Genomic DNA, 27,473 nt, shown 5'->3' with positions numbered 1-27,473 from the left:
TATCATAAACATTACAGCCTTCAATCGTCTTTTTTTCAAAGAACCTATTATCGCATTTTTCAACTAAATTATGCTGTAAAAAAAATGCATAATTCCAAGTGTGCTAACGCGATTTTGAATACCATGGGTCTGCTAACTGCAAATACGCCGCACGATTCTAAACCAAGAGAACAGCTGTTTCTTCAAGCAGCGACAGAAGTTGGAGATGTACAAGGAAAGAGAGAGAGAGAGAGATACTGTCAACGAAACATGCAGGAAGAGGTAGAAAACGCGACAGCATCTGCTATTCCTGTTTGGCGCAAAGCTTTAATGCTATGAATTATGTATGATATTCCTCTTTCAGAAACAAAGTGCTCTTGTTTTTTATCAACCGTATATAGATATAAAATAAATAAATAACGACAAGGAAAGAAAGGAACAGTCTTCTCAATTTCTAAGGAATATTATTACCATGTGCTTATGACCATATTACGGTGAAACGCCGAAATCTGGAGAACGTCGACTTTCACCGGTGAATGTCAACATTCACATAGTCTCTTGGTGTATGTCCGAAATATTTTCCAAATACTCTTATTTCTGACTTACACCGGTCAATGTCGACATGGTAATGGTGAATGTTGAACACATAACAATATTATATTTTCTTCTCCGTAATTCAGTCGCGAATAAACGCACTTGAAACTTGAAATAAAAACTTAAGAACATGAGAACCTAAAACACACAATACATTCAAAACGAGAAAGGAAAATAATAGAAGTTAAAACTTACTTAATTATACACTACGTTCTAAATGAGAAAATAAAATAACAGTAATAAAAAACTTACTAAGTTATGTGATTCAAATCTAATTTATTGCAACAACTTAAACTATTATGGCACTTTATGACCTCTCTTTTCGACTTTCACCGGAGCATATCTGTGATTGTCGACATACACCGGTGAGGGTCCGAATACACAAGAATGTAGTGAAATATTCGGTCTTTCACCGACGTATTTGGTGAATGTTGATATTCTCCGGTGAAAGTCGACATTCTCCAATTTCGGTCTTTCACGGTAACAACCATACGCTCAAAACAGCATTCGCCTGGTGGCGGGAAAAAACCATAAATTCTGTAAAAACATTATGCCAAATAGCCTATGTTTCAAGTGTCGTATGAGAATAAGTATATTATTCTTTAATAATGTAAAAAATAGTATACAAATAAACGAAGAAACTGACCTTAAAAAATTTAATGTGACTTCCTTGTACAGCTATTAAATTATACACACTTTTTTGCTGCACTTCATTTAAACTTACTCCCTCGAATTATTCTAATTTAATTAACCGATTCCTCAAGGCAAGTTGAAAATGACATTTAAAATTGAAAATTTTGAAATTAAATACCCCGCTTGATTTTTGTCCTATGGGAGTCAAACTTCTAATTTTATTTTTTCATAACAAGTATTAAACTTTCCCAAATATAAGGACAGGAATCGGAAGACCGCGGCTGCAACAGATTGGCGATGGTTCTCTGCATTACATCCAGGAGAGACATTACTGCGTAGTTACACAGATGGCACTCGAAACAAAGACTTGTAGACAAACAAAGCCGAATTGAATATAACTTTTATTGGTGGGTACGAAATAATTATCAAAAACATCTTTTCCATCACACATGATCATTTGCGCAATACGCACCATACAATTTTATATAGAGTATCACATTTTAGATAATGGCATCGTTAGCATCACGACAAAGCAAACGGAGGAGCGAAGTAGCACCTTGACCGCAGGAAAGCTGAAGCTAAAAGTGCGTAATTACCCAGTATGGAGGCTCACCAAGAGAAGGCTATGGTTTAGATTAGAAAGGTTTTCAGTTCTCGAAATTTTTATTCCAGGTTCCGAGTTAGCATCGTCATCAGCGTTACGCAAGCCATGCAAGATGGACTGATCTAGAAATGACGTTGTCCAGAAAAGTTATTATTACCATTTTTAGAATAGAGAAGGGGAATTAAGGAGTTACCACTAGTTTAAATTATAATTTTGATTTACTTTTTTTTTTTTTTTTTTTTTTTTTTTTTTTTTTTTTTTTTTTATCTTACGTATACACAGGCTTGCCACTCAAACAGGAGAAAGAAATTCTCTTCACTTTTCAGGTTTTCCATGTGTGTTTAAGAAAATTCCAAGCTATTCGCGTAGTGCGCACTGGCTGTGCTGAGGGTAAATTAATTATGGTACCACTTGAAAACGCAAAAATTTGCCAATTACATATGACTTTTATATACATAATCCCCAAAGCATTACTTTTATAACTATAATAGGAGTTTTTTCACCCCTGAAAATTGAGATTAGAATCTGCCCAATCAAGAAATTTTCATTCAAGTACCATACCATAAATTTGTACTTATTTGTATTGGTTTTACAAGGAGGAAAACCAATACAAACGCTCCATTGTATCGCGAATCACATGTATTCATGACATTGAATCATTAATACGATTTATTATGCGGTTTCCATACTCTATAGCAGACGATTGTACAGGTAATTGACCGTGACTTCATAATTATGTGTGTATTCGATCCTGGGATATTTCTTGTGATGATACGTCGATTTCTTCCGCCTTCCTGACAAAGAACAAATAACGTAGTTTGTGATTGCTTAGTCGTGGTGAATTACTAAATTAACGAATAACTACAACAAAATCTTGCTTTACAACGGATATAAGGCGTAACACATTATGCAATGTTATCACCAACTTAAAAAAAGCGGAAACAACATACTTTCAAGAAAAATTAACTATGTTGATTTTAAATCATCCGTGTTGATGTATTTTAAATGTACATAATCCGAAATATCCAATAAAAAAATCAGATGTGTACACCACATGACTTCCTTGTACGGAATATTAAATTATAAGCATTTTTTCTTGCATTTCATTTAAACTTATTGGATGGAATTAAATCTACTTCGCGTAACCACAATAGAATAAATGCATTCTTTAAAATTCACTCTAGTATTTGTTTACCATAGTGACACTCTGGCGCTAGATTCACTTAGCAGTATTATATTTCGTTCAAATTATAACTCATAATGCACAAAATTTATATCATTTAAAGAATAGAATTATCTAATCGCTGCCACATGTTCTATTCAAATACTATAATAAATAATAAAGCTAGTATAAGATGTATAAAAAAATTTAAGCAAATAAAACAAAAAAGAAACAGTTTTTCACAGACGTTTGAGTATTTCTCATTTAATACATTCAGTTCTCACTTCGCGAAAAATGACTGGTATGGATTAAATACCATAAATACCTTAAATTGGTATGGATCTTTTAAAACAAAATGAAGGATGTAGTTTAATAAACTTGTTGTTGTTGTTGTTACTTATTCTCACTTGTCTGACAGTAACACCAGCCCAAGCCTACGAAATTCCTCGTTGCAAGAAGCGCTCAAGATACGCCTGTCGCTGGCAACAGCCTTGAGCACCATACAGGTGACATTACATTTTGGAACGAGACGGCTCCCGACCTAATGCAACCTAAGTAGTGCCGAACAGGATTAAGGCCGCCCCGCCCTTGTTCAATCGACGATGTTGCGACCCCACAGAGGAAGGGCAGAAGGGGCAGCAAGGGCTTCTGTGAAGTCTGTTATTATGCCCCCGTGGTTGAGTCTGCCTAGGTACAGGTCCTAACCAGTACTTCCCAGGCGTTCGCCTCAGTCAGCCCCCGGGGGGAACCATACAGGTGACAGAGCGATTTAGCTCAGTTCCGTCCCCCAATTTTGATAGAGAGCATCTCGGGGTAGGGGTACGTGTCCGAGGGTCTCCAACCCCTCTCTCCTTCCACCAAACCGCATGAGAGAACTTGCGACTCCTCGCATATTTAGAGTGCCTCCATGCCTTCTCCGAGATTCGATCCCCGGCCCTTCGGCACGGCAGTCAGCGACGCTAACCTCTATACCAGTTAGGCGGCGTTTAATAAACTTAAATGCTCTAAGTAATGAATTTATAATTGATTTTTTGACCAGCTAATATAAACATACATACAGGCTTCGGTCTTAAATTATTAAAACCAAAATGTAGAGTGGAACCCGCATAAAACCATACTATTAGAGAAAGGTCATATCGGCTCAAAGTATATAGTTCCTAGTATTATAAGATACTGTCAGGGCCCTCATTGTTAACTTTTTTAGTTAACTGTTATGCAGATCTAAACCTACGAAATCGATACAATTACATTCATAAATTAAGCACAAGTTTACCTATACATTATAAACTGAATACTTTCTCAATTTCGCAACAATCTTGCCTTCGCAAATATTCCATTAAAGGCTCAAGAAAGACTATCTAGTTTTCTATGAAAGCCCAGCTTAAATTTCCATACAAAGGAAGCAGATTTCGCCAACTCCCTGAGCATTGCAGCTACTTGATAAGGCTCTTGAAGCGCCATAAACCTAAGCTTACAACACAGATTTCTGGCTCCATTCGATAATAAAGACGAGAACTGAAACGAGATAGTCACGATTAAAATTACAACAGTTACGGTTTTATTCCGTCACAGAGTAGCTTTGGGAAGAAGGAACAGCGAAACGGCCTTTACACAAAGTGTCGTAATAAAAGTGCCTTTAAACATCCTTTTAATCTAAGATAAAGCTCATTTATAAATTTTCAAACTAAAAATGGCTCCATATACTCGTATATTAAAAAGTCTGATGCAAATTACCTGTCCATTATATTTGAAAAGCAACTAGTTTCTATCACCAGACCAATCCTTTAGAAGTTCCTTGTTTAACGTCAGTCAGGCTCTGGATACAAAACCTCGGGGGAGGGGATAAAAAAACACGCTTACAATACAATGAAAAAAACTTCATTAATTTAATCATGTCATTTGAAATATAAATCTGTAAGCAATTGTTTATTTAAATTAACACATAAATTTCCGCAATAATAATTTAGACAAATTTTACATAGACAGAAGTAGCCCACCAGCCCATGCTAAGTATATATAAACTAGATTCCTTAGAAAATTCTCCACGAAGGCATCCCCCTTCTTAAGAAGACAGCCTCCAGCGCTTTGACATAATAAATTAAACAAAACCAAACTATATACAGACAATATTTATCATTTGTGAATAATTTTTATATACAGTATTTTCAGCGAAGGGTTACGAATTTCCATTTTAATATGTTTAAAACAACATTCTTGGGGACTTAAAATATTAACGCAACCATCTTAGCAGAAGTCACCAACTGTTCCGAATGTATCGAACTCTGGCAACAATACGCATAATCATTCTTTCGGCAATCATGCTCATAACAATCGCTTCTGTCAAGCAAAGCCACCATTTTCCGTATGCGCTCTTTTTCGTTGTATTCCAAGTTCAAACGGTTTTTATAGAACTCCAGTTATAAGATATTTCTCCCGCCTTCTTAGCATGACTTCATAGTGTAGTGGTCAGCATATTCGGCGGGTATTCGAGAGGTCCGCGGTTCGATTCCCGAAGAAGGCATTGCTCATTTTTCACGACTCCTGCTTTTAAAAAAACTTAATAACTCTACAGTGGCGCCCGAACTAAAAAGGACTAAAAAAGGTCGACGATGATTCTCCACCACCAAGACTTGGCGACTGGATTCCCTAATCCCCAGTCGCACTTTAAAAGAGGGAGTATATAAGGTATTTCTCCCGCCTTCTTAGCATGCCTTCGTGGTGCAGTGGTCAGCGCACTCGGCACGTATTCGAGAGGTCCGTGGTTCGATTCCCGGCGAGGGTACAGCTCACTTTTCACATCTCCTGCTTCAAAATAACCTAATGTCTCTACACAGTGACCGAGCAATAAAATACACTGAACACCGGTACTTCGAGCTCGGCGTGTGTATCGCGTATTTAATTATGGCAAAGCACACTAGGGCTATCTGCCTAAGAGGAGGGATGCCTTCGTGGAGGACTTTCTAAGGGAAACTGGCTCGTATACACGTTACACATGGGGAAAACCACGAAAACGCCCATGCAGCCAGCCCGTTCGCGGGATTCGAACCTCGGACCGAACTACCAGTGTTCAGCGACTTTACCGCTCGGCCGCTGGTGGGCCTCGAGCTCGGCGAGCAAATGAGCTGTATGGGCGTCACCGTGGTTTTCCCATGTGTAACGTGGATAGGAGCTAGTTTCCTTTGAAAAGTTCTCCACGAAGTATGCCTCCTTTTCCGCATAGTGCCAAATGGCGAAGAACAAAACAAACCCCCCCCAAAAAAGAGAGGGGGGGAGAAAAAAAGAAGAAGTAGTTTTTATAAATAAATTGTCATATTTTTAGTCCTAGTTTTAAAATTAATTTCGCAATTCTCTGATTTTTTTTAAAGGAAAACAGATCACTATGTAGTACTTCGAGAGAAGAATAACGCAAAAAATTACAGAAAGATTTGCAGAAAGGATGCAAGTGTTTTATTTTTTAATGTAAAACATAATCCTTATTTAATAATTCAAACTTATATTTTAAATTGCTAAAATACGTTTTCTTTTCATATGTTGCTAATGCTTACCCGACTTACGTTAAATATTGATATTTTAGGAATCTCTAAAAAAAAAGGGCGCGAAAATCACCAACTTGCACTTGACAAGTAGCCTGTACCTTTTCAACGGAAAAAAGTGGCCCAATTGCGCCAAGATGGTCGCGTTAATACGTAAGTACCTGCTCTTGTTTATATCAAAAATCGTAAGCCGTTTTCTTAGCACATAATAATAATATTATAAGTCTTACAGCATAATATTGAGAGTACCATCACTATGACACGGTTTGTCGGGAATACCTTTTTAGCAGTAGTCTAAACACGATATCGGGGTTTTAAGCCTTCTGTTTGAGGAATATCCTTGTGATAGTCCAGAACTTTCAGATAAGCATTTTAAATTTTGTCTCTTAAAAATTAATATATTTCCAAAATCGTTATTACAACGTGTTATCAATCTTTTATCTAATGCACACATATATATATATGCGCAATGTGTGTCTAATTTTATGTACAGATGTCTCTACACGTTACGTCATATTCTTTAATTACATAAAAATAATTCCACTAACAATACCAAAGCATCTCTTTTCAATTTTACACGTCAACTAGCGAAGTTCAGTATATTCCCCAAATTGCATTTGAACATTCAGCTTATGCTTTCTACAAGTAGAAAATGAAAAGCAGAAGACGAGAGAAAAAGAAACAAGAATTTCGTTAGCAAAAAAAAACACTGTAGACAACTTAAGTAACAATTATCTTTCCTTCTACGCACATTCAAGGTCAAGTGATAGAGGTAAAGGGAGTGGCACGACATATATATTTCATGACGATAATTGCATTTATTTCATTCTGAAACAGATACTCTGTGTCAGTTAATCGACAGATAACATTCCACGTCATTTCCAGTAACTAAAAACAATGCAGCCCAAATCTTTCCAATGGCGAAAATTCGACACTTTCCCTCTGCTACCAAACGACAACCGCACGACAAATAGAACAGAAGGACCTCCCAAAGCCAGGCGCCGGCGCATGCACTGGCACAGAACCGAAACAAGAACAAAAACTGCTTTCCTTCACGCTTTTCAACTGTCTGAAGCATCCCATTATTCAAAAGCTTGTCCTAGACATTTCGTCGCCCAGCATAGAGGAGAAAATAGTTCATTCAAGTTTGTTCACCCCTCTCAGTAAAGCATCACACGAAATGAAAACTCAGATTAAATTATAGTAATGCAGGCAACTTCTTGTAACATTTCTTGTACAATTACTCATCTCTACTTAAGATTGGACATACACTGCATGGATACATTACATAAAAGACTGATAACACGTTATTTATAACGATTTTGGAAACAAATCTAATTTAAGAAACACAATTTAAAATGATCATCTGAAAGTCCTGGAGTATCACAAGGAGCTTCCTCAGACAGAAGGCTTAAAAACCTCAATACCATGTTTAGACCACTGCTAAAAAAGTGTTTCCGACAAACTGTCCAATGACGGCACTCTCTTATTAGACTTTCGTTAACAAGCCAAAAATCCAAAATTCCATGAGGAGTTTGTTAATCGCAGAATTAACAGGGATATAATAATTAAACGGAATAACTTTCGCAACCTCCTCTTGTCATATCTTCCAAAAACTGCAGCACTGACAACGACGAATTTCATTGAAGACCTTAGACATGAAAAGCAATTTTTTTAATGTTATCAACATACAATAGTACAAATTTAACATGAAATATCAATTTTAAGGCATTGATACTTTGATTTTCTGATCCAATTTTGTAGAATACCTTTACAAACAAAACCTGCTCCACCATGAAGACTTGAGAAAACTCTCCTGAGCTTTCCCAAGCCTTTGTAGCCAAGAGATAAAGCGGAGCGGTAACGGTTGCGAACTGGTTTCCATTCCAGGCAAACGGGCTGGCTACATGGGTTTTTCCGTAGTTTTCCCCACGTGAAACGTATATATGAACCAGTTTCCCTTAAGTTTTCCACGAAGGCATCCCTCTCCCCTTAGGCAGACAGCCCCAGTGTGCTTTGCCGCAATCTCAATAAACTCAAGCAAGTAATTTTTTTAAAAAAATGTATCATCTCTTTATTGTCAAAGTCCATTGCGACATCTTTTCGACCTTAACCTTGTCCACATACATTACCAGTGTCTTTAAACGGTTTTCAGATTCTCGAGATGACGCTTTTGGAGTCTTTGAGGTCTTTAAGGGCCGGAAACTTCTACATGCAAAACTTTAACCCTACTATTCGTAAATTCGTTGATATTGTCACGAAATGTACAGGCGCGGTGAGATGGCTTCCCCGCAAAGCAGTTTTAAGGTTGCCAAAAAAATCACAAAGGAAGGCAGGTTTGCCACATTTGGCAAGAAATCGCCCATTTCGCGACACAATTCGCGATATACCATGGACGGATGGAGAACCTTCTGAAACGAATTCTTACCGGTTTAGCACAGAATGTTCTCGAACACAAGCCGAAAGCTATACAAACCCTGCTGGTCCGCAATCAGAGTGAGTGCCTCGCATAGAGTGCGAGTGTGTGCGCCTCGTCTAGCGAGCTGATAGTCAGTCATTGAGCGAGTGTCTCGAAGTCTAGCGCCAAGTTGGTCGTCGAGTGCATCGTCGAGTTTTGTCTTAGACCGTGCTGAGTCGACAGCTATAGATACTCTTGTGTATCGTCGAGTGCATCGCGTGGAGTCTTCAGAGTACGTGGAGTTCCGAGAACGACCAAGCAGAGTTGGGAGCTGTACTCGGGTGCTTTGCGGTGAAGCTGTCTCCACCGTTATTGCCTGACAGTGTGAAGGCTGTGTCACTGAACGTGTCAGCTTGTTTATAAAAGTTCGACGACTGTAAAAGTGATTTTGGAGCTATCTGATTAATACTGGTAAATAAAAGTGTGTTTCGATATTTCACCAAGTGTCGTGTCGTTATTCACTCCAAATCTAGGAACCTCATACGAACGTGAAGGAAAAAAATAACGTAACAATTGGTGTCAGAAAAAGAAAAGAAAAACGCAACAATATTAGAATTTTAAAATAGCCCCTTGTACTCCTTTCCATAGGTGTCGAAAGACCATAGGCAAAAATTTGCATATTTCTAAACGAGTCTCACTGGACAACATGATAATGCTTACCACGAATTACCAACCAACTACAAACCTAATACTAGTAAAATACAGGATTCAGTCGAATACTATCAAAATATGTATGTGTATAATCACGGTTATGCATGTTACCTTACTAAAAAAGTATGAAACTATGTATGTATAAGGAATACCTAATCAAATATAATAACAATAATAGCAGTAATAATAACTTTTAATATGAAATGAGAAAAGACACTCACGGGTCACATGCAGCCACCAAAGAACAATACTAAGTTACTTTGGCCAACTGTTTTACAACACTCGAGATTCATCTGCCTAAAACCACGGAATGCTTTTGTGGAGGTCTTTCTTAAGGGTTTGGTTTATTTGATTACGGCAAAGCACGCTAGGGTTATCTGCTTTAGGAAATAGGAATGCCAACGGAAAACAGTCATGCATCCAGTATATTTGGGCAGACATGTCGGTATTCAGCGGTTCCACCCACTTCGCCGCTAGAGGGCACTTCGATTAGTAACGCTTCGATTATTGGTATTACGTGGCATCAGAACGGATTTTGATGATCAATTCTTTCGAAACTCCAATTTTCAAATAAGCATTTACTCTCGAACACTTACTTAACAGAAATTTGTTTTGAAGTAGTTTATTTCAATACTAAAGGAAAAAAAAATAATGTTTAATAGTAAATGTGCGTTACATTTTAATTTCCCGCATTATATTTTGAAAATAGCATACTTATAGTACCCCTCCTCTTTCTCTGGATTATGAGGAAAGCTATATACAATTTTTGTGTTGGCTGAAATTTTTAGACGTTATAGTTAGAGATAATAATTCCAAAAATAGATTTTTCATCCAAATCAAAAAAAAAAAAAAAAAAAAAAAACCTCAAATAACAGAAACAGCTTCGGTAAAAGGAAAGGCAAGATGATATAAGATAGTTTAAAAACAAGAACAGTGAAAACAAAAGCTTTCATAAAAGATTAATATATTCAATAAGACAGAAAGAGCGATCAGGCGATTTTGAAGAATGTCGCTCTCGCTACAGCTATGTCTTATTTCTAGTCTCATTTCCAAATCTTTAATTTCTGTCCAAATTTTGAAAGTTCGGATAATCGAACATTTACTGCACCAACGCATCGTCGATTATCCGAATGATTGGTTCAGGTAACTGAGGTTTAAGCGTCCGGCCATTCGCAGGCTGAATTTTCGTGGCTTTAAACGGCTTGGCCACTCACAAGCCTTTAGATTTCGGAATAAAGATTCGAAGTTAGCTCTGGTGTCTTCGAAGAAGTTAATGGCAAAATTTAAAAGACTACCGAAAATAATTCTTCATGAATCACTTATTTAATAATACGAATATGATCTGACTATTGAACAACCAATGTTAACTAAAAAATCACATTGTTTTAAAACATATTGTACACCAAGAGAACAATAAGAATTGCTCTGCTCTGAAATGCAAAGAAATGCGTTGCCTTTTTTTGGCATTCAGCTTTCAAAACTCTTATTCAGAGTGGTAAAATATCTGTGGACATATTCTACAGCTTTATTAACACACACTTTTGGCTTCTCTTCATTTGAACTTATTTCCTCGAATTTCATTAGAGATACATTTCAAATTAAATCAATTCAGTTATCATTTCGCGACAAGGTAAAAGTACATAAAAATACAAAGCATCTTCATTAATAATTGTAAAATACATTAAAACCTAAATCATTAAATATAGATAAAAACAGTTTTAAAAATTTTTTACAATTAAAAAGAGTTTTTACGCAAAAGCAAGCAATTCGACCAGCAGGTAAAATGATACACTTTTCAGTGCGCAAAACTGAAAGTTTATTTTTGTTTCCACTCGGCAAAATGGGCATTGAAGTTGATGCACAAACTGATTTAATTAATTATTCTACTAATATTTCCAAATGTAAACAAATGGAAGCCTCGTTAGGCTTAGCACTATTTAAACTTTTAAACTAACGGTAACTCTATAACTATTGCATGCAAATTAACTAATTAACTAATTTCTAAGGGTACCACTTTATTGGTATTTCTTTTTGGACATTCTTCACTTTTTACTTTTGGTTTTGACTTTTACCCTTGCCTGCATGAATGACGAAACACGAATTGAATGATTGAAGAGTTAGATTTGGAGGCAACTTCCCCTTGATAAAGTCTGTCTCCTGCCTGCTCAACAGTCATTCACTTAAGCATTTTTAAAAAAATTGTTTGGATTAATTTTAATTTGCTAAATTAGTGAATTTATTTTCATGAATTGGTTTTGCACTTGATTTGCTTATGCTTCTGAATTTATATGATATTGTAGATTAGTTCGAGAATTAAATCTTTTATCTGTTTGCACATTTTTTTAAAATTATTGTGGCTTTAAAATTGCTTTTCCCCCCCTTCTTCTTTAAATTTGCTTTTTTACTTTTACAGGTGTTTGTTAAAATTTAAATTTGTGTAAATATATATATATATATATAATTTATTTACTAAAATATTGATTATATTATCTCTTAGATTAATTTTAGTAGAATTATCTTAAAAGAGTGAATCCATAGTTAGTACATTCAAGTTACTTTAAAACAATTTTCGAAATTGAACTTACTAACTATGGATTCACTCTTTTAAGATAATTCTACTAAAATTAATCTTAGGAGATAATATAATCAATATTTCTTTAGTAAATAAATTATTATTAACTTACTTTGCAGCAATTGCGCAAGTAGTAGAATAACACGTTTTCGCACTAAGTGAATTTAAGATCATACAGCATTTATATAATATATATATACGTTTCGTGCGGCCGGTTACAACGAAAAAGAAAGCTGCACAACATGTTTTAGCAGTCCCAATATACAAAATTTAGCCGCTCTACGGCTACTCGTGTTAAGTTATGCGAGATACCTACATATGTACGTACGTACAGATAAATTAATGAAAAATCTCTTCTGAATCGATTTTGTAATCTGTTTCAGGAAAAAAAAAAAAAAAAAAAGAAGAGAAGAAAGAGTCCTTTGTTTTGTCCGTATGTACAAATGTCACGGAAATACAAATGTATTCGAGAGCGGTCAAAATGGATATTTTGGTTGAAATATGATACCCGAAGTTTTTCGCACTTCTCTTAAAAGCTTTGGCTTTTCAAACAGCCAACAGCGAATTAAATTCTGTATTAATCTTGAATTCTGAAATAGATTTATTTAGAATTTTTAAGATATATAAAGAAAAGCTCATATACAGTGTGCAGACATTAGGTATTTTTGGAAGCAGGAGAAATGAAAAATTTGCAACGCCTTTGCCGGAAATCGAACCATGGTCCTCTCGAATACGCGCCCAGCGTGCATACCACCCGAAGGCATGTTCTCCTACGAAGGCGGGAGAAATACCTTATATACTCCCCCTTTTAAAGGGTGACTGAGGTTTTTAGCGGACCCAATCGCTAAATCTGGGTGTGGAGAATCATCATCCAACACCCTTTCAGTTCGGGCGCCACTGTAGAAACATTAGGTATTTTTGAAGCAGGAAAGATGAAAAATTAACAACGCCTTTGCCGGGAATCGAACCGCGGATCTCTGGAATACGCGTCCAGCGTGCAGAGCCCACACCACGAAGGCGGGAAAAACACCTTATACACTGAAGTGACAAAAGTCATGGGATACCTTCTAATATTTTGTCGGTCCTCCTTTTGCCCGGCGAAGTGCAGCAATTCGACGTGGCATGGACTCAACAAGTTGTTGGAAGTCCCCTGCAGGAATATTGAGCCATGCTGCCTCTAAAGACGTCCATAATTGTGAAAGTATTGACGGTGCAGGGTTTTGTGCACGAACTGACCTATCGATGATGTCCCATAAATGTTCGATGGGATTCATGTCTGGCGATCTAGGTGGCCAGATCATTCGCTGGAATTGTCCAGAATGTTCTAACCAATCGCGAACAATTGTCGCCCGGTGACATGGCGCATTGTCATCCATAAAAATCCCATTCTTGTTTGAGTACGTGAAGTCCAGGAATGGATGTAAGTGATCTCCAAGTAGAAGGTATCCATTTCCAGTCAATGATCGGTTCAGTTGCACCAGAGGATCGAGTCCATGCCATGTGAAAACAGCCCAGACTAAACAAAAGTTAGCTTCATTTTATTCCTATGTTTTCCGTGCTCTTCAAGTTTGCTCCTCCAAACTAGCCCTTGATGAAGAACTAAATTATTTAAAAGCAATAGCTATTGACAGGGGCTTTTCACCCAACATTATTAATCAAGCAGTTAAAAAATTGTCATCTCAACACACTAAAAGCCACACTCTTATTTTAGGAGATTATAAAAATTCTGTTGTCATTCCCTTCTTTCCATCAATTAGCTATAAAGTTGCACATATTTTGCAGAAATTTAACTTTCGGGTTGTTTATTCTCCCATCAATAAAATTCCAACTTCTATACTCAAGGACCCCATTCCGGATATGAATTCCTGGGGTATTTATAGGATTCCTTGCCAGTGTGGTTTAATTTACATTGGTCAAACTAAGAGAGCCTTAAAATTTCGCGTCAAAGAACATGAGGCATATGTTAGAAAAAAGGAAACACAGAAGTCTTCTGTTGCTCAACATTGTTGGTCCGAAAATCACACTTTCAATTTTTCTGCTGCCAAAATTATTCAAAAAACATCTTCCATTGGAGAACTGGATTTTCTAGAGGCATTTCACATTCATAAAAATCTTTCTGTTCTAGTTAACGATCCTAATTCCAATCCAAATTTGCCTTCGGCTTTTAGAGAAATTATGTTTTAGTTCTGGTTTCGCCAACAGATGGCGCCACTTGCTTATTCTTGTCCAGGCTTTCTTATCTTATCTAATCATTATTTCCTATCTTGTTCATTTGCGGTTTTGCAGCTGAAGATGATGGTTCGGTAAAACCATCGAAACAAGTCCTGTGAAAATTTTGTGAATATAACGCTGATTTTTGTTGTTTGACTTCTGAAGTTATTGTTCTTTATAATGAATGTTAAAGTTTTGGCTTTAATGTTATGTATGAATGTTAAAGTATTTACTTTTTAATTTAAGTCTATTTTTATTTTACTTTGTTTTAAGTCCTTAGCTTTAATTTAAAAATAAAAGAAAAAGGGAGAAAAAAGTGCATATGATAGCAGCAAAATTAATTATTATAGATACATTATATTATTATAGATACTTAGAAATACATTTTTGTTTAAAAAGACAAAACAATTACAGGAAAAAAAAAATTGTATGTTTTACAAAAAACGAAAAATAAACTTGAAAGATTTCGGATTTTAAATTACGTCCAAAGGGGCGTTTTTTTAACGTTTTGTGCGTTACCTTTATTTATTAAATATCACGTTGTACGTACTCAAACTATAAAATTCAGTTCAACACCAATATCGCAAGATAATTTTAAAATAAGCATTTCTTTAGAATTTCCGATACAATCTCGCGCGCTGGAGATAAAAATGCCCCACCGCCGTACAGTGTTGCTATTGCTCGCTTTGAAATCATTGAGTTTGCTAATCAAAAATTTGTTAAAGTGTTATAAAATATGAAATCGATACTAAGACATATTTCAAATTCAAATTACGGCTTTCACACGTCCATACTCTATGGAAGATTACGTTATTCAAATTTAATGGCTCTACGTACCGTTGTTTTATCGCAATACGAGAAATACACATGTTACGGTGAAACACCGAAATCTAGAGAATGTCGACTTTCACCGGTGAATGTCAACATTCACCTAGTCGCTTGGTGTATGTCCGAAATATTTTCCAAATACTCTTATTTTTGACTTAACATAGGTAAATGTCGACATTCACCATGTACTAATGGTGAATGTTGAACATATAAGAATATTATATTTTCTTCTCCATAATTCAGTCGCGAAAAAATGCACTTGAGACTTAAAATAAGAACTTAAAAAACACAGAACATTCAAAATGAGAAAAGAAAGTAATAGAAGTTAAAAACTTATTTCATTATACAGTACGTTCTAAATGAGAAAATAACATAATAGTAATAAAAACCATACTAAATTATGTGATTCAAATCTTATTTATTGCAACAACTTAAACTATTATGAAACTTTTTGACCTCTCTTTTCGACCGACACCAAAGCATATCTGTGATTGTCGACATACACCGGTGAGGGTCCGAATGTACAAGAATGTAATACAATATTCGATCTTTCACCGACGTATTTGGTGAATGTTGACATTCTCCGATGAAAGTCGACATTCTTCAACTTCGGTCTTTCGCGGTAACATACATCCATTCATGCAGATTCTTCATTATTTAATTTCTTTAAATACAGGGCGATAATATTTGGTGGCAAAAATTTGAAAATTGAAACAACGCTAATCGTGAAGCAACGCAAAATGCCAAAATGAAATTAATAGTCCTTCATCACAAACTGCCTCTTTGGACTAAAAGGTACAAAAATGTAACACAAAGATATAAACACACTTTTTTTTATGTTTTAAAAAGAAAATAAATTTTTGCACGTTTTACAGACTGGGGGAATGCAAATGACATCAGCAGAATTAATACCTGTAGAAAAAAATTACTTTTAAAAACAATTACAGAAATGTAACACAAAGACTTAAGCAAACTTTTTTTAATCTAAATATTTTTAAAAGCAAGTAAAATTTTTGCATGTTTTACAGACAAGAGGGGGAAAAAGTGCAAATGGTAACAGCAAAATTAATAATTGTATAGAAATCTTGAAAATACATTTTTTCTAAAAAAGATAAATCAAATACTTACCAGTCGATAACAACACATGATGAAAAGTGTGCTAACTGCAATATCCAGAAAAATCCAATTAAAGCATGGCACAAGTCCCGACGAAAAACATGAAGTAATATAAAAACAATTCTAAAGATTTCTCTTTTTTCAGGGACACGAAGTGAAATCGATATTTTACTACTACTTGCTGAGATTGAAATTAGAAATATGCATATGCCAAAGTCGATACTTCAGATTTTCTATTTGCTTTCTTTTCCCTCCCTTTAACATACCATTTAAGGCACCAGATGTGAAACTGCCTTAAGTAATTTGAATTGTTTTTATTTGTTTACACTGTCAAGTGTATTCTTTTACGATAGAAAAAGCTTCTGCTTATAGAAACTGCTAAGTTTCAAAAAGATTGATTTAGAAACATCAGTGATGATCCCTTTTGTTTTACTAGCAACTATAGACAAAGAAGCAACTACTACATCTAAGGCACTTTTGCAAGTGAAACTATATAAAATTTACTATCTTTTAAACTGGGTTTTTTAAACAGCAGATAAGATACGAGATAATTTCAAGATTAAATTTAAAAGCTTACGAACAATTGAAATGTTCTCTAGAAAATTCCATAAAATATTTTGAGACAATTACGAATGCAACATTCAACATTAATATATTTCACTTTTAAATTATTCAACTCTCAAGCTAAAACATTATTTAAATTACGGGTTATTAAAATATTTTTTTTTCCTTAATTCTTTTTATTTCCAAATATCACCCTTCATGGTACATTGCACCTGCATACAATTTGTGAAAATTTTGATCCTTGCGCTTTTACCAAAGATTTAAAAATCGCAAAATTTACGTTAGCAAATACTTAAAAATAGTTAAAATTTCAGACTTTTTTAGCACCAGCCGAAGATTAAGAAGAACTGATATTCTGAGCTTTGGAAAACAGATTCCTAAAGCCCCTGATATGTCTCGGTGATTTAAAATTCACCTGCGCAGCAAGATGTCTAAAAGGTGGAATGCCGGGAATACTTCAACAAGTTTCCAAAACATCTCAGTGATGTAAAGTGACTGAAAATTTTCCAAAGTTTCAGAGTCGTGTAATTTATGCGAAGTTGGAAGACACATATGCTAAGTTAAGCTCACAATGTGTCACAGCAGAAAAATAACTTCACTCCAACTCCAACTCCGTGAATATTCCATCAGACAGTCAATAAGAAAATAAATGTTCTGCACAGTCGTCGAGACTACCCCTTCAAAAACGCGATTCACTAAAACAAAAATTGTAGCCTCTACATGGAAGACTTATTAGCAAGTATAAACTACAAGTGGCTAACGTCCAAACGATAGTGGGGCGCAAAGGGGCGCCCGCATGCAGCTGCCACCTTTTCGCGACTGAACGGCTTCCAATAGCTTGATTCGAAATCGAGGAAAGGGTTCGCTGGCAGACAGCTCGCGCCATCTGTCGTCATGGCAAACAGTTTCACCACGAACTAAGTTATTTGAATATTAATTCATAATACGTAACAAATAAATTCTACCAAAGAAATAAGAACTGATGTTTCGGCATCAGAGCTGAAAATATTTAAATTTATCTTAGGAAAAATAATTTTAAAAACTCCTTAAATTTCATGATTTTTCCATTTGCGTATTTTTAACACAGCGTTTCCTCGTTATAACGCGTCTCGATATACCATGGTTTTGGATATTAAGCAAATACTGATTAAAAGTGCATGTAAATTATGTGATGCTCCGTATAATTCTTCTAAACATGTCAAATTACCAAGAATGCAGGGGGGACGGAGAGACGATATAAAAAGAAAAGGGAGTCTTACACGTCCTTACGTCGGAAGACAAGGATACACTCGCACAGTAGTTTTAAAGCCGAAAATTGGGATTATCAAGAACATACTACAAGGCATTTCTCCCACCTTCTTACCATGCCTTCGGGGTGTAGTGGTCAGCACACTCGGCGCGTATTCGAGAGGTCAGTGGTTCGATTTCCGGCGAGGGCATTGCTCAATTTCATGTTTTCTGCTTCGAAATAACCTAATATCTCTACAATACAATTATGCGAAATCAAAAATGTGGATATACAGAAAAATACACAAGGCAAACGACAGCTCAAGTTTCAGGAAATATTAAAAAAATTACAAAATACACAAAGATAACGTGGTGGTTGATCTTTACAATATGGTAACTGGTAGTTTGGCGACATTTTGGAGGCGATAAACCTGGGACTTTGGTAATAATGTGAGCAGTACTCAGTTCCGATTACGCATTATTTTGCGTGAGGGAAATGAGAGATCATGGGATATGTCATGTGATATTAATGGACGAATTACGGTTCTTTAATCGGAAAAGGGGGGAAATCGGGAAAAAATGTGGAAATTTTGTATTTAGCTTTATTCTGTGTTGTGTGAAACAGTGTTGTTTAATTTTTGGATCCCATGGCCCTAACTTAAGTGAATTCGAAATGGGTATTTAGGCATTGTGATAAAGAGAAGTTTGCTTTTTATTTAGCGGAGGAAGTATGGAGGAAAAATTCGCAGAAAAAATCTTTCAATAATTTTATTGAATGAATTAGAAAAGTGTATCCGCCACGTAATCAAGATTCTGAAGAAGATTAGGTAAGTTAGTATTTTTAATTATTTGAGGATATTATTTTTATGCGTTGTTCTAAATGTAAGGTGGAAAGGAATTTGGTATTATTGGGAAAATTGTTATTAGCAATGATTTAGTTTAAAGTAATTAGGATTGTAAGGTAATTTTTATTAATTTAATGTATGTGCTCATTTATATTTTAAGTAGTGTTTTTGAATTTAATTATATTTTAATGAAATGATAGTTATTTTGTGAATTTTATGTTTGTAGGAATTTGGTATACGTTTAAGTTGAAATAAACGTGCATGGAAATAATTTAAATATTTGATACTAAGTATTTGTAATGCTTGCGGTATGAATTCGTTGGTGACGTGTATAATGTAATAGATGATTTAGAGGTAAAAGTTTTTGGATATTTTATTTATTTCATATGTGGAAATGTTCATATTTGTAAAGGGTAAATACTTTTTCGCGATCAGGTAATTTCATATATGTTCTTTTTACCGGGTTTAAAGATTGAGAAAATTGTCATGTATTTTCGTGAAATTTTTCTAATTTATTAGAAAAAAGCAGTGTACATGGATATAGTGAAGAGTGTGTGCGCAATGCCATTTTTGTGCAATTCTGGGATGTTTTTTTAAGTAAAAATAAGTCGGCGTGTACATGGTTTATGTGTATGTGTTATTTTGAAAAACGCGTAAGGAGTAATGCTATTGTGCACTTTTTCCCAATTTTGCAGTGAATATTTGTCATGATTAAGCAGTTTTGTTTGATAAAATTTCTAGCATAAGTGTAATTCGGCTAGTAGATTGTTGGAAGAAGTGTTCAGTAGATAAAAAGAAAAGAAACATGTCTTTACTTCGTGAAGACAAAATGGCGGCGGGGAAAAAAAAATAGAGGGTTGCTGTAAGAGAGTTGGTTACCAAATTTTCGCCAAAAAATCGCCAAGTTACCATAATGTAAAGATCAACCAACGTGGTTTTGATAGTCACACAGAAACATACATCGATCGTATGGATTTAATTTTGTGTTTTGTATTGCATTTTGTATTTTTCTATTTTATTTCCTGTCTCTTAGTTAAATAAATAAAAATAGTTTCGGAAGTTTATTATTAAATATACAAGTATATAGTATCCTCATGTAAATAGTATATGATACGTAGCATCCTCATGTAAATATTCCATGTTTTCCTGCCGAATACTTCATTTTCAATAAAACGCGGGTATCCTCAGAAAGCTGCTCTAATTCCAGCTATACCCACAACGTGCTAAAGAGGGAAACATCAGACAGCACAGAAATAACAGGTAAGAAAAGGTTTAAAAGAAAAAGTAGGCTTAGTATACACTGTGGCTAATATGCATGTCATACTTTTGAGAATTTTCATAAATGCACAATTCTAAAAATTATTCGTATTTGCCTACAGTAAGACCCCGCTTAACGCTGTTTCGTTTAGCGCTGTTTCAGTTTAGCGCTCTTTTTTTTTCAACCCGGGGATTGCTCGCAGCACTACGGGGATTCCCCGAAATTGTGCGCAGCGCTAGGTTTCCAAATAACATATCCGAAACAGTGTAGTTGCGTTTCTTGCTTGGTACGGTGCATTACGGACACATTTTTATCATTTGAAACATTTGTTGACCTTATTGTAAGCATAAATTTATATAATACTATAACGATTAATACAGTGACAAATATTATGATCTTTAGTTTTTATCATGGGTTATAATAAAAAAAAAAGAAAAGAAAGCAACCAGAAAAAGCATTTCACTGGAAACTCAAATGCAAGTGATTAGAAGATTAGATTCTGGTGAACGTCAATCTGAAATTAGTGCTGCATTGAATTTGGCAACTTCAACAATAAGGACAATTCTTAAGAATAAAGAAAAAATACTGTCATCGGCAACTGCAGCTACGTCAAGCTCTGCAACTAGAATTAACTGTTCTAGAAATAACATTATAGAGGAAATGGGAAAACGACTGTCTGTATGGATTGGCGACGAAATTGAGCGCAATATGCCATTAAGCCAAACTATCATAATGCCAATTCAGAAGTCAAACAACAAAAATCAGCGTTAATTTACAAAATTTTCACAGGACTAGTTTCGATGGTTTTACCGAACCATCATCTTCAGCTGCAAAATTAATGCTGCTTCTGAATTAGTATTTATTCGGCGTGTTATTGTGTCTTTATCATAATGCCTTCTTGACAAAAAATCAGAAAACTGGAAACACAGAATAGACTGAATGATCTGACTGACTTAGAATTTTATTTGTTTTTATACGTATATTCGTTTATATTGTTTTATTTTTGTAAGAAATGAATGTTTGGTTTTATTTTTATTAAAAAACATTATTAAATTTAATAATTAACCAATTTTCTACCTATCTTCCCCTAACCCCATTATTTACATGTTAAGATAGCCTCGCTTAGCGCTGTTTCGCATTACGCTCTACTTTGATGGAACGTATCCCCCGCGTTAAGCGGGGTCTTAGTGTATATTAAAATTTAATATAAATCTCCATTATGGTTCTGCTAAGTATAATGTTTCTGCAGCTTTTTCAAACAAAAGCTAACATACAAAATAATTTAATATTGTTAGGAATTTAGTATGCATGTCAACAATTTTAGTGAAATTACATATACGAAACTGTAGTATTTTTGCAGAATAAGATCCTTGAAAAAGGGGAAGCTTTGTGGAAAAAATAAATTCACAGGGACAAGTCTATTTAACACTTGGCGAAAATGGCCATTTCCTAGATTGATGAGATACCACCGACGGCGATGGTCTTGGCGACTAAATTTTTTCGCCAAATTTGGCAAGAAATGGACAAAGTCGTCAAACATGGCGACAATTGGGCGACATTTTGATTCAACTGGAATGGATACCGTAATTGATCCCTATATGTAACTTTAACCTTATGTGCCTTCCAGTAATTAAGAGAATGGCAGGTATTAGAGATTTCTCGGTTGCCGGGGGGTAACCAAGACCGGAGAGATCATAGTTCTCAGTTTCAGTTCAGAGTCGACTTCGGAGTATTGAGAGATTTTTATAGACACTTTGCATTGCGTTGTGTTTAACTTTCTTAAGTTTAAGTTTGAAGTGATAATCACTGACTGTATTCTGTCATAGTGAGAATAGCTGTACAAGTATTTTGGGGGAAAGTTCCAGAACTGAAAAGTGTTTCATATGTGAAAATAAATTTTATCAAGGTATCACCGGTTCTGTGTGCATTCAATTCATTACGAACCCGTACGCACGTAACAATATACAGAGACATTCTTTGGACGATTTTGGTAAGCGGTAATAAAAACTCGTCTGCTGCAAAAGAAGTAATTGCAATTGAACTATGTTTTTAAAAGTCAAAATTATCGTCTGTGGCTTGAAAGTTTTGTTTTTATTCAAAATGGCGAATTTAACAAAGCAGTGGTTCGAAGGCTACATTTACGCTCTTTCCGAAGAAAAATATGCATACTCCGTTATCCAAAAACGATGTGAGAGTCATGGTTTTGCGATATCTAAAGCGTCGATAGGTAATATCATCAACAAGAAAGGAAACAAACGTCAAATTGGAGCCTCAAGTGGGACAAAAATTCCAAACAAATATCCAAGGAGAAAACGGACACCTTCGACTATTGCAAATTTACGTTGTTTAATGTTAAAAGAAAATCCCCCTAGTCAAAGGACAGTTGCAAAATCATTAAAATGCTCGGTGTCCACTGTGAACAAAATGATAAACATTGATTTAAACCTTAAGAAAGCGAAAAAACGTAATATGCATCGTCTTCTTCCAAAGCATATCGCTCGACGCAGGATACGCTGCAGAATTCTATACGAGAAACACTTATCCAAAGAAAAATGGAAAACAATTGTCACAATAGATGAAGCATGGGTGTATTTAAATGATTGTAACAAAAAAAAAGAGCCATTTATTATCATAAAAGAGGAGAAAAAATTTAAGTACATGGTTCAAAGAATCGAAAGAAAGTTTTTCTAACGGATTCCTGATTGTTGCTGTTTTTTCTTATAATGGCAAGTTAAAAATAAAGAGAGTGCAAAAATATGTCAAGATTAACTCCAAATACTATCAGGAACATATTTTATCGTCTATTTTTCTGAATGAAATACCATCGCTTTACCCACAGTGCCATCCATCTGTGAGACTCCATCGGACAAAGCTAGCAGTCACACATCAAAATCCACTGTAAATTTCCTAAAAGAAATGGAACACAAAACTGGTATCAAGGCCATACCCTTCACTGATATCCCTACTAAATCTCCCGATGTGTCACCTATGGATTTTTGAGTTTCGGACTTTTAAAAACTGCATTATCCAAACGTTGCCCCAAAACCCTAACAAGACTCTCTGGAAAGCTGTTCGGGAGGAATGGGCCACTTCAAAAGGCATTAATATCCTGGAAATTGTTCAGAATAAGGGATCAGAATAAGTTTCATCAATATAAAGATCAGATAAGGTTCAGAATAAGATAGTTCAGAATAAGGGAGGTCAAATAGAACATTTAAAACACAAGAATTTTATGTAATTTAGTTTTGAGAATAAAATATACATCGTCTAAAAAATGTGTGAACAGCCTCTGTAAATAATAGCATACAGAGCAGCAAATATGAGTCCCTCGAAAAAATATTTAAAAATAAAATTCTACATCATATTCAGTTTTGTTTCCAGACTTATGAAAATTCATTAAAGGTATGCCTTCATCATACAGCAATGGCAAAGTGTAAAGGAAAAAGTGACAAACACAAACTGCGCAATAGGCTAGAACTGAGTTAAGCCAAATGATTATAAAGCAACGCAAATCCCAGGAGGATACAAAAAAACTCCAAAAGAAGACCAAACTAAATTTTAAAAAAAAATTACAAACTAAAAACGTACAAACATGAAGATGAAACGAACTAAGATAAAGCTCACGTACTGTCGTCACTACAGAATACGGCCAACTTGATGTCACAAAGTAGCTCAAACTGGCGTGCTGCTGATAACATTTCAGTAGCGACCGGGGACCGCTGCCTACCGCTGCGGATATATTCAGAATGGTAATGATCGGCAAGGGAGATAGAGCAAGGCAATCCACACGCTTCTGCAACACACATATTCCATAAATCTTCGATTGGGGTTGCATTTCCGTGCATTAGACGTAATCGCATGAATTCAGTAACTAAAGGAAAATTTGGAGACGTGATACCTCGCATAAGTGTTCAAAAAAGGGAAATACTCCCGACAATTTTGTAGAATAATGTGAAGATATTCTCTATATCTTCTCGTCATGCTTACTTTAAAATTCAGGTTTCCGTAATGACAGTAGAAAGCTAATGTAACATTCTTATACTTGTTATTACAAACGCTAACCATACTATTACGGATGCATCTTCAAAAGTAATATAAAAGCTTTCACCGATTAATTACAGGTTACGAATTTCTGACATTAATCTATTCAGCATTCTTCAACTACACGTCAAAAAGAAAAAATTCCACTCCTATGGCTCAAATGCTATATTAATTCTCGTTCAACTTAACATCGCAGTAAATCCCTAAACCCGAGATATTACACACATATATTTAACAAACATTCTTTATTCGTAAAAAGCAAATTTAAAGATAATTAAAAATTAAATTTTAATTATGAAATTTTAATTGTAAACAAATTAATGATTAATTATTACTGCGAACTAATCTACAATACCATTTAAATTCTGAGAATATATGCAAATAAGTGCAGGTATAAAATCCGTGTATAGATATAAAAAAAAGTTTTTTAATCCTAAAAATTAAAAAAAATGCATACGTGAATAATTGTTGGGTAGGCAGGAGACAGACTTATCAAGGGGAAGTTGCCTCCAAACCTATCTCTTCAATTACTCAATTTGTGTTTCGTCATTCATGTAGGCAAGGGTAAATGTAAAAGCAAATTCAAAACCAAAAGTAAAATCAAATGTTGTGAATTGCTAAAAAGAAATTTAAACAAGTGGAATTTTGAGAAATTAGCAAGTAAATGACTAGAATTAAAAATTAATTAAAAGTGAATTAAATTTTTTAGAAAACCAAAAGTAATTTAGAAACTCTCGCCTACAGAAAACTTCCCCGACACGAATTATGCATGTAAATAAATAAAAAAATAAACTATACATAATTTATAAAAAATACATAAATAATACTAAAATAATACTAAAAAAGCAAGTAAGTTTTAATTTAACTTACCAAATTATGTTTGTATTGAAGAGTGGAGCAGCATTTGTCAAACAAAGTAATGTTACGTAGTGTGTTTCTGCTAACTTTATAAATAGAGTAATGTAAGGTAAAGTTGAGTGTTAAGTTGCAACTTGTGAGATCTATTAAAAAAAAAAAAAAAAAAAAAAAAAAAAAAAAAAAAACTATTTTGTAAACTCTTAAATAATGTAAAATGTGTGTTCTATTGCAAAAATGTTGCACTGTATTGTAAAAGTGTGTAAAAAATTGAAAAAAAAGACGCTTTTACGTTATGTAAAAAAAGTTGCAAACTATTAAGGATTGTATAAAATGTACGAAAAAACGTTTTTTCAAGTAAAATTAATTGATTATAAGTTTGAAAATTTTTTTTAAATGTTTTAAATTAAAAGTAAGAAAATTGTAATTTATTAAAAGTGAATTTCAACAGGTTTAATCAAAACTTTACCAAATACTGGCTAAAAGTTAGAAAATAAGAAAAAGATAAAAATCTTAACTCAATTCGGGCTATAATTGAGACTTTTGAAAAGAGTTGGCCCTTCATTAGTAAAAGGAAAGAATCCAGTATTGATTAAATATACATTTTTACAAATTAATTAATATTTACAAGATAATCCTTCAACTCTTCATATTCCTCCACTACCCTCCAGTTAAGGTAACGTTATCATACCATAAAGAGTCAAAAAATCAAAGAGAAAAGTTAATGCCTGCCTTTTTAATATATAATTTAATAAATTGTTTTGGTTATTAACTTGAACATTAATTAGCCTTATTATTTCTTCCTTTAAATCTTCTTACAAATCTTCCTTTAAATCTTCAGTACAAATATTTTTTATTCTGATTATTTGGCTGTAAAAAAGTGTTACCTATTACTTTTCTAGAGATATTAGAGTTCCAATTAATAAGTTTAATAGTATTAAACTCGAAATTTCTCCTTTGATCATATAATTTAATTTTGATGTGTTTACTTATAAGCAGGTCCTAGATATTCAATAGTATCTTGATTCGTATTAGTTCTATTAAGGGTTAAAATATTGGGTAAATTTTGAATTGTTCAAAAGCAGAATTATTATTGAAAGTTATAATATCATCAATGTATCTAAATGCATTTGCAAATAACTTTAATTCATTCTTATAAATCTGTTCTGTGTATTTAAGCCCAAACCAACATCGGCCATAAGGTACTATAGAATTCCCAAAGAGTAATGCTTAGGCATCTAAACTATCTAAGCCATTATCTAGCTCTGTAAACACACAAACTGTTTTTTTTTTTTTTTTTTTTTTTTTTTTTTTTTTTTTTTAAGTTCTTTTGAAGCTTATCAACAGATAATTCATGAAAATTTAAAGACAGTAAAAATCACGTGCAAATTAAGTTTATCGACCGCTCATTTCAAGCATTCTAATACACTGACTACCAATAAGTATTTGGACACCTGTGATAGAAAAGAGAAACTAACTTTATTCAAAATCAATAGTTGGTAGAGCCTCCACGAGAGGTAATTACAGCGTGGATCCTCCGGGGCATACTTTCCACAAGTCTTTGTATCACAGCTAGTGGTATTTTCTTCCACTCGGCTTGGAGAAGACATAGAAGTTCTTTCACCGATTTTGCATGGGTAGTGCACCCCTGAATTCGGCGATGCAACTCGTTCCAGAGGTTCTCGATAAGGTTCAGGTCTGGACTCTGAGCAGGCCAGTCCATTCGATGAACTCCATTGGCACCATACCAAGCCTTGGTTAACGTCGAAACATGACAACTGGCATTGTCGTCCAGAAAGTAACAGGGGTCCAACCCGTAAAACTGCCACAACGTAGGAAGCACATTGTCATCCAAAATAGTGCAGTAGGCATCGGAGTTGAGCTTACCATGAATGGGGACCAAGGGTCCCAGCCCATACCAGGAGAAACACCCCCAGACCATAATTCCACCTCCGCGGAACTTGACTGTTGGCACAATGCATTCTGACAGAAGACGTTCTCCAGGTAGACGCCAGCCCCAGGCACTGCCATCCGAACGGTCAAGGGTAAACCTTGATTCGTCACTCCAAAGAACCCGTTTTCACTGATCTACGGTCCAATTTTGATGTGCTTTGCACCACATTAACCAAGCAGCGCGGTTGGACTTTGTGATCAAAGGCTTATGGGCAGCACCATGACCATGAAAACGAAGAAGATGTGCTTCCTTACGGATGGTATTCATTGAAACAATACTCCCGGATGCCTATTGAAACTCCTCGCGGATGAGGGCCATCGGTTGGGTGCGGTTCTTCCGAATTGCTCTGGACAGCACTCGTCGGTCTCTATCTCCCAGTTTCGCTGGT

At 34.9% G+C, this 27,473-nt stretch overlaps 1 protein-coding gene across 12 annotated transcripts in view; it reads right to left on the bottom strand.

Moving 5' to 3' along the window:
• LOC118195642 (uncharacterized) overlaps window positions 1-27,473 on the bottom strand; it is a 497,554-nt gene that overhangs the window by 340,481 nt on the left and 129,600 nt on the right. The window contains exons 1-2 of one of the 12 annotated variants that reach the window (XM_085818129.1): window positions 16,354-17,706; window positions 4,707-4,801 (exon numbers count right to left, since the gene is read on the bottom strand). The exons of 9 other annotated variants lie outside the window; for them this stretch is intronic. The gene's annotated coding sequence lies outside the window, so the exon portion shown is untranslated. Of the gene's footprint in view, window positions 1-4,706; window positions 4,802-16,353; window positions 17,707-27,473 lie in introns of those variants that run through there. 2 more of the 12 variants (XM_085818127.1, XM_085818128.1) reach the window with 2 other exon arrangements.

This window comes from Stegodyphus dumicola, chromosome 6 (assembly GCF_044657685.1).
Source record: "Stegodyphus dumicola isolate Sdum_Otavi_A_Nest chromosome 6, ASM4465768v1".
Lineage (NCBI taxonomy): Eukaryota > Metazoa > Arthropoda > Arachnida > Araneae > Eresidae > Stegodyphus > Stegodyphus dumicola.
This window is presented reverse-complemented; position numbering and strand designations above follow the sequence as displayed.